The sequence below is a fragment of the Canis lupus genome, chromosome 1 (genome assembly GCF_003254725.2).
Source record: "Canis lupus dingo isolate Sandy chromosome 1, ASM325472v2, whole genome shotgun sequence".
Classification (NCBI taxonomy): Eukaryota; Metazoa; Chordata; class Mammalia; order Carnivora; family Canidae; genus Canis; species Canis lupus.
In genome coordinates this window covers 23900098-23906731 of record NC_064243.1, presented here as the reverse complement: position 1 = coordinate 23906731, position 6634 = coordinate 23900098, and the positions used below count along the sequence as shown (strand labels likewise).

At 50.3% G+C, this 6634-nt stretch overlaps 1 protein-coding gene across 4 annotated transcripts in view; it reads left to right on the top strand.

The window, feature by feature from the left end:
- Window positions 1-575: 575 nt before the first annotated feature.
- The window catches only part of ME2 (malic enzyme 2), a 48853-nt gene continuing 42794 nt past the window's right edge, over window positions 576-6634 (top strand). Inside the window, exons 1-2 of one of the 4 annotated variants that reach the window (XM_049112678.1) lie at window positions 578-731; window positions 2540-2766. The gene's annotated coding sequence lies outside the window, so the exon portion shown is untranslated. Of the gene's footprint in view, window positions 732-1816; window positions 1877-1976; window positions 1997-2539; window positions 2767-6634 lie in introns of those variants that run through there. The other 3 variants (XM_025422261.3, XM_035705172.2, XM_025422263.3) reach the window with 3 other exon arrangements.

The following is a 6634-nucleotide window of genomic DNA, read 5'->3' as shown; positions in this document are numbered from 1 at the left end:
GGGAGGGCTGGCACCTGCGGAGGGAGGGCCGGCACGTGCGGGGGGGAGGGGAGGGCCGGCACGTGCGGGGGCCGCCGTGGAGCGCGGCCTAGACGCGCGCAGCTCGGAGCCGGGCGCGGGCCTCGGCGCAGGGCCCTGGCGGCTCCCGGCCGGCCCCCCGCGCGCGTGGTCCCGCATCCCCGGCGGCCTGCATCCCTCCGCGGTCCTCCCGCCGACCCGCCCCCCGCGCCCGCGCCTGCGCAGAGCCTCTTCTCGCGCGAACGCGCGGGCCTCAGCGTCGAGCGCCCGGGCCTCGCTGGCGTGTCCGGGGTCGTCCTGCTCCGCGCGGCCCCTGGTCGTCGCGTCCACACGGGAGCGCGCCCGACCTCGGACCGCGACCTCGGACCGCGACCTCCAGGGACCAGCCCGCGGACCGCCCGGCGGAACCCGGCGCGCCGGCAGCAGAGCCGCGGCCCGAGTCCCGCCCCCTGGAGGCGGGGCACCCGGCCTCTGCCTGCCCATTGGCCCGCGTGCCCGTCAGTTAGCGCCGGCCCCGCCCCGCCCCCCGGCTCCACCCGCCGCCTCCCGGCCGCCGCGCCGCGCCGCTGCCCCGCCCTGTGCGAGGCCCGCCCGGCGCCCGCTCCGCGCAGCTCGGGGAAGGGGCGGGCTCGGCAGCCGCGGAGCATCGCCTGGTGGGCGGCGGGCCGCGGCCTCTCCGCCGGCAGCACCACCTGTCGCCCGCACGGACTTCGGTAGGGCTCCGCGGGCGCGGCCTGGCGCGGCGGGGCCGGGAGGGAGGGGAGGAGGGGAGGAGAGGGGGAGGGAGGGTGGGACGGAGGGGGTACGGGAGGGTGGGGGTCCGGGAGGGAGGGGGTCCGGGAGGATGGGGGTCCGGGAGGGAGGGGATCCGGGAGGGAGGGAGCGGGCGCCGGGAGGGATGGGGGAGGGAGGGGGTCTGGGAGGGAGGGGGTGTCCGGGAGGGAGGGGGGAGGGAGGATGGGGGGTCCGGGAGGGAGGGGCTCCAGGAGGGAGGGGGGAGGGAGGGTGTCCCGGAGGAAGCGAGCGCCGGGAGGGAGGGGAGCTCCGGGAGGGGGGGAGGGAGGGGGGAGGGAGGATGGGGAGTCCGGGAGGGAGAGAGGAGGAGGGAGGGAGGGAGGAGGAGGGAGGGGGTACGGAAGGATGGGGAGTCCGGGAGGCAGGGGGTCCGGGAGGATGGGGGCTCCGGGAGGGAGGGAGGGGGTCCAGGAGGGAGGGGGGAGGAGGGAGGGGGTCCGGGAGGATGGGGCGTCCGGGAGGGAGGGGTCCGGGAGGGAGAGGGCGCGGGCGCCGATCTCCCCGCCCGCCGCGCTCCTCGTGGACCCGCCGCCGGTTTGGGCGCGTGCGGCGGCGCGGGGCCGCTGGGCGGGGCGCGGCGGAGGGAAGGGCCCGGGGTCGGGCATCCTTCGCGGCCCCAGCGGGTCCCGGGCTGACCCGTGAGCCCCGAGCTCCCCGCGCCCCTGCAGCCGGGCCCGGCCCTGCACCTGCGCGGGCGGCAGGACTCGGTTCAGCAGGCTGCCCGGGCTCCAGCTCCGGGGCTCCCGGCTCCTCGCCGCAGGGAGCTGTCGGTGCAGGTCGTGGGTTCACCCCCAGTGGCCCGCGCAGGCCTGGAAGTGGGGGGCTGGGGGCTGGGGGGTGGGGCCGGGGATGGACCCTGGAGGTCACGACCGCAGTTCTAGTAGCGGTGCCCCGGTGGGTCCCTCCTGCCGGGTGCACTCGCCGGTTCCAGGCCGAGTAGTCGATAAATAGCCAGGTGGTTTCCTCTCGTGTTGCAGTCGGTAACAATAGAAGCTCCTATTAATTGTCCGCTCCCGCCTGGACACTGTTCTGTCCGTGAATCATCTCAAAATAACTCTTTGAGGTTGGTATTGTTATTTCCACTTTACAAATAAAGAAACTGAGGCTTAAGAAGGTTAAGGAACTTGCACAAGATCACAGGTTCTAGGTGGCAAAGTCTGGATTCGAACCCAGGTAATTTAAGGTAAGGGCCCCATCCCTCCCTCCCTACTTGTTGTTAAAGTAATTGCAATGTTGTACTGGTGAACTCTAACCTTAATCTTCACCCATGCATTTATTCTGTAGTTTCCAGGCATTCTGGAAGTAAGAGAAGAAATAGTTGCCCACATTTGCTCCTCCCTACCCCGCCCCTTGTGTGTATCTGTATGTGTATATGTACACACGCACATGCTTCAGGACTGATAAAACATAGGTAAATATATAATCTATTGTGCAACTACTAAAACTGATTGAGTTACATGTACTATGTTACATGGTTTGCAAAAACACAGAAAAAAACCGTTTAACCCTTGTCTCTTAATGTGGGACCTTTAATTAGCTTTGAACTTTGATTTGTAACCTGTATTTGACTTTTATGGTAGTTATAAAGACTTAATTAAAAGGTAGGAATAGATACCAGATATGCTGATATGACTTTTATCATATATTGAGGAAATGTTGGGCTACGGTTTATAGAAATTCTCCAATGTCCTCAAAGTTAAATATACTCTTTTTTTTTTTTTTTAAGATTTTTAAAATTTACGTATTCATGAGAGGCAGAGACATAGGCAGAGGGAGAAGCCGGTCCCTCCAGGAAGCCCGATGCAGGACTATATCCCAGGACCCCAGGATCATGGTCTGAGCCAAAGGCAGAGCTCAACCGCTGAGCCACTCAGGCACCCCAAGAGTTAAATATACTCTTGCTGGACAGTTAACTCCTGAGAAAGAACTGCTTACAGGTTTCATCCTTACAAGGTGTTTATGCGTAGTGTTTTTGTCTTTTATAATACGTTTGTTATGGAAACACGTTAAAAATTCATTAAAAAAGACTCCCTTTACCAATTGAAAATTTCTTATGCAGATTAACTCCTATAATGCTGCTCATGCATTTATTTTTAATTTCCTGTGAAAACAACCTATTCTAAACTACATTAAATTATATATGAGGTTAAACTAAAATTTTAATTTATCTTGATGAATTTTCAACAAACTTAGTTATATTTTACTTATTTTATTTTTTAAGTAGGCTCCACACCCAACACAGGGCTTGAACTCATGACCCTGAGATCAAAACTTGAGCTGAAATCAAGAGTTGGGCACTTCACCAGCTGAGCCTCCCAGGCACCCCAAACTTAGTCATATTTTAAAACATACATAATACTGAAACCTATAGTTGTTTACTGAGGATCAATTTTAGAGGGAGCACAAAATTCATACTATCAAACTCACTCTACATTTTCTAAAAATGTCTTTTATTAAAAGTTAGCTTTTATTTTAAAGTCACCATTTTCATTATATGGCTGTGTATTTCCTTTGAACAATATATATCCAATATATATCCAGTCATGGTTAGCATTTATTTAAACTGTTTCCAATTAAATCTCTAGGTCACTAATGAGAATTTGGATGGTATATGTAGATCCAGGCAACATCAAATGTCATTCTAAACAACATCTAGAGAATCAATACAGTATTTTTCACTAGCCATGATTATCCTTATAGGCTCTTAATAAGGATTTCATAGTAGAAAATGGTGATATGGGGCTTCTGGTTGGCTCAGTCGATCAAGCATCTGCCCCTGGCACAGGTCATGATCCCAGGTCCTGGGATCTAGCCCCATGTCGGGGGCTCTGTTCAGTGGGGAGCCTGCTTCTCCCTCTCTGCCTGCTGCTCCTCCTGTTTGTGCTCTCTCACTCTCTGTCAAATAAATAAAATCTTTAAAGAAAAAGATGTTGATGCAGAAACTAACAGGCATTCAGAAGACACCTTGTGACCACTTTAGTCTATTTTTACTACTAATAGTGCTTAGATAACTAACATTTATAGAACACTTAGAGGGCACTGTGATAAGTATCTTACATGGATTATCTAATTTAAATCTTAAAGTGGCCCTGTTTAGTGGGTCCTGTTGTTTATCATCCCCATTTGAGTGATGAGAAAACTGCAACAGACTTCTTCAAAATCAGAGTTAGCATTGGCCAAGTCAGGATTTAAATCTAGTAGTTTTGAGTCCAGAGCTTGCCTTGACTACCCTGCTAAGCTGCCTGGTTATGGGTTTTGTTAAGTAAACTTTTACGTCCTGTAGTTAAGCTCTTTGTGATGATGATAAAACTCTTAATTGCTTGATAATTTTTATAAATATCATCATTGCTACACACAGCTCTGCAAAATAGAGTTCCCTCTCCCCTGTTTGATTGATGAGAGTATGAGATTCTCAGGGCTTTTGGACTTCAGGGGCAGGTATGTAAAGGGGGACAATTGGCACCAGGCATAAGATTGCCAACTTTTAATTCTGTCAGTAGCTAAAGGACCTTTTTAAATTAAGGACCTTTTAAAGAACTATTGCAATCTACCGTCCCCATCTTTTCAGAAAAGACAAGACATTTTTATCACCAAAAAGGGTATGAAGATCATAAGTAGAGCAGGAAAACAAAGACAAATTTTGTTTTATGAAAGACTGTGTTGCATTGTCCCAGTTTTTCTCATTCGGCCACACACCAGTGAAAAATTGTTCCAGACTAACACCGATTCAGACACTATTTGGGAATGCCTGGGTGACACGGCTGATTCCAGAGCAGCGATGAGCTGCGTCTAGATTCAGACTCCGGTCTGACTGCAGAGCTTGTGCTCATTGCACCCAGTCGTGACCTCTAATTTCTGTCTCCCCTGCATTGGCCTCCTTTAACCCCACGTAGGGAGAGTAGTCTCCAGCAGCCAGGGGCCTAGCAGTTTCTGTCCCAGGCCAGTTTGTAAATACCAGAGAGTAAGTTCCAGGGCAAGGCCACATGAATGACACACCAGGGGGAGAAACCAGAGGTGTAGCCCAAGCACGCAGCTCGATTTTATATGGTGATTGAAAATTAGAAGCCCGCCTTTTGGTTCCTGTTTTTACCCCACTCATTCTTAGAGTTCTCCTTTCATCACATCTGTTTAACGTAACATTTTATCTTGTTGCCTCCTCAGCTGATATTAAGCCTATTTGCCTATGTCTGAGTCCTTGGTTCTAGTTTTGGCAGATTTGTTTTTCCTTAATTTTTTAACTTACGCCCACTGTTTTTAAAGACACTCTTAAAATTACTTCATATTTTATTTTACCCTATATGACTTACTAATAAAGTAATTTCAGTGATAAAACATTCTGTAATTGTAATACTTTTCTGCATATGGTCTCTCATTTGATCGTCCCCATCATCTGGAAGGTAGATTTGACAAGTGGTGGTATGTTTATTATACAGACTACATTCAGGATTGGGTAGAGAAGTAAAACTTTAACCAGGAGTTGAAAATAGATTTCATATATTAGAATGCTGGTCTTAAATTAACTCCTGAAAGGAAAAACTCGAATTCTCCTTACTTGCAGTCTCAATTCTTCTGGCCACCAAACGTGAGATATTTCCTGCCCCCCCCCACGCCCAGCAGTTCTCCAGTTCTTAGCAGATGCTGACTGGGCGTGCCTTAATTTAACTTAATTCTGACACTGTCTGAATGGAGATAACTTCAGATCCTACAGGTTAGGGGTTCAGTCCCAAAAGACTGCCCTGCCCCTATGTAAGATGCCAATCACTAGTCCCAGGCTGTGACCCATACTTCTGATCAACCGTCTGTAAATTGAGGCTTCCCACAACCCCCTCCTGACTCGATGATTTGCTATGATGACACCCAGAACTCGGAGACATACTTTGCTTACATTTGCTGGTTTATTATAAAAGGATACAACTTAGGAACCCACAGAAGGGATACATAGAACTAGGTATTGATGAGAGTGGGGGGAAGACATAGAGTAGAGCTCTTTGCCCTCCCTGAGCATGCCACCCCCCTGCATCTACATGTGTGCACCAACATGAAAGCTCAGCAGATCTCCTTGTTAAAAAGGAGATCTCAGGCCTGCCCACTTCCCTTTCTGCAGATTCCAGAGTGGGGCACAAATATCCTACTCTCTAATCACATGATATTTCTGGTGACCAGCTGTATCCAGAGGCTTTGTAGGGGTCCCCCCTAGGTCACCTCGTTAGCATAAACTCACGTATTGTCAAAAGTGGCTTCCTATGAATAACAAAAAAATACTTGTATCATTCAGGAAATTCCACAGGTTTTTAGGGGCTCTGTGCCAGAAACTGGGGACAAAAACCAAAAATTTTTTTTAAGATCTTATTTATTTGGGAGGGAAGGACACAGAGGGAGAGGCAGGGGCCTCAAGCACACTCCGCGCTGGAGCCTGTCTTGGGGCTTGATCTCCGGACGTGGAGATCATAACCTGAGTGGAAATGAAGAGTTGGACTTTTAACTGACTGAGCCACCCAGGCGCCCCTGCAAGTATTGATTATACTACAAGTGCTGATTACAAAATGAATTTTTCTTCAGATTGCCTCTGATTTAAAGTAAAAATCATTCCATCCTATATCTTAGATATGTCTGCCTCGCCAGTATACTGCAATACTAGTCTTTCGTACCAAAGTTTTAATTTTGTGCAATAATGTTGTCTCTCCTGGAAGAACCACACAAACACATGATCAAAGCTACCGTTTCAAATCTTTTAAAAATTTATTTTGAAATGATTTAAAAGGCTTTGGTCGCATATATCATACTTCTTGGCCCCTTAATACTTCACTGTATTTTCAGAACA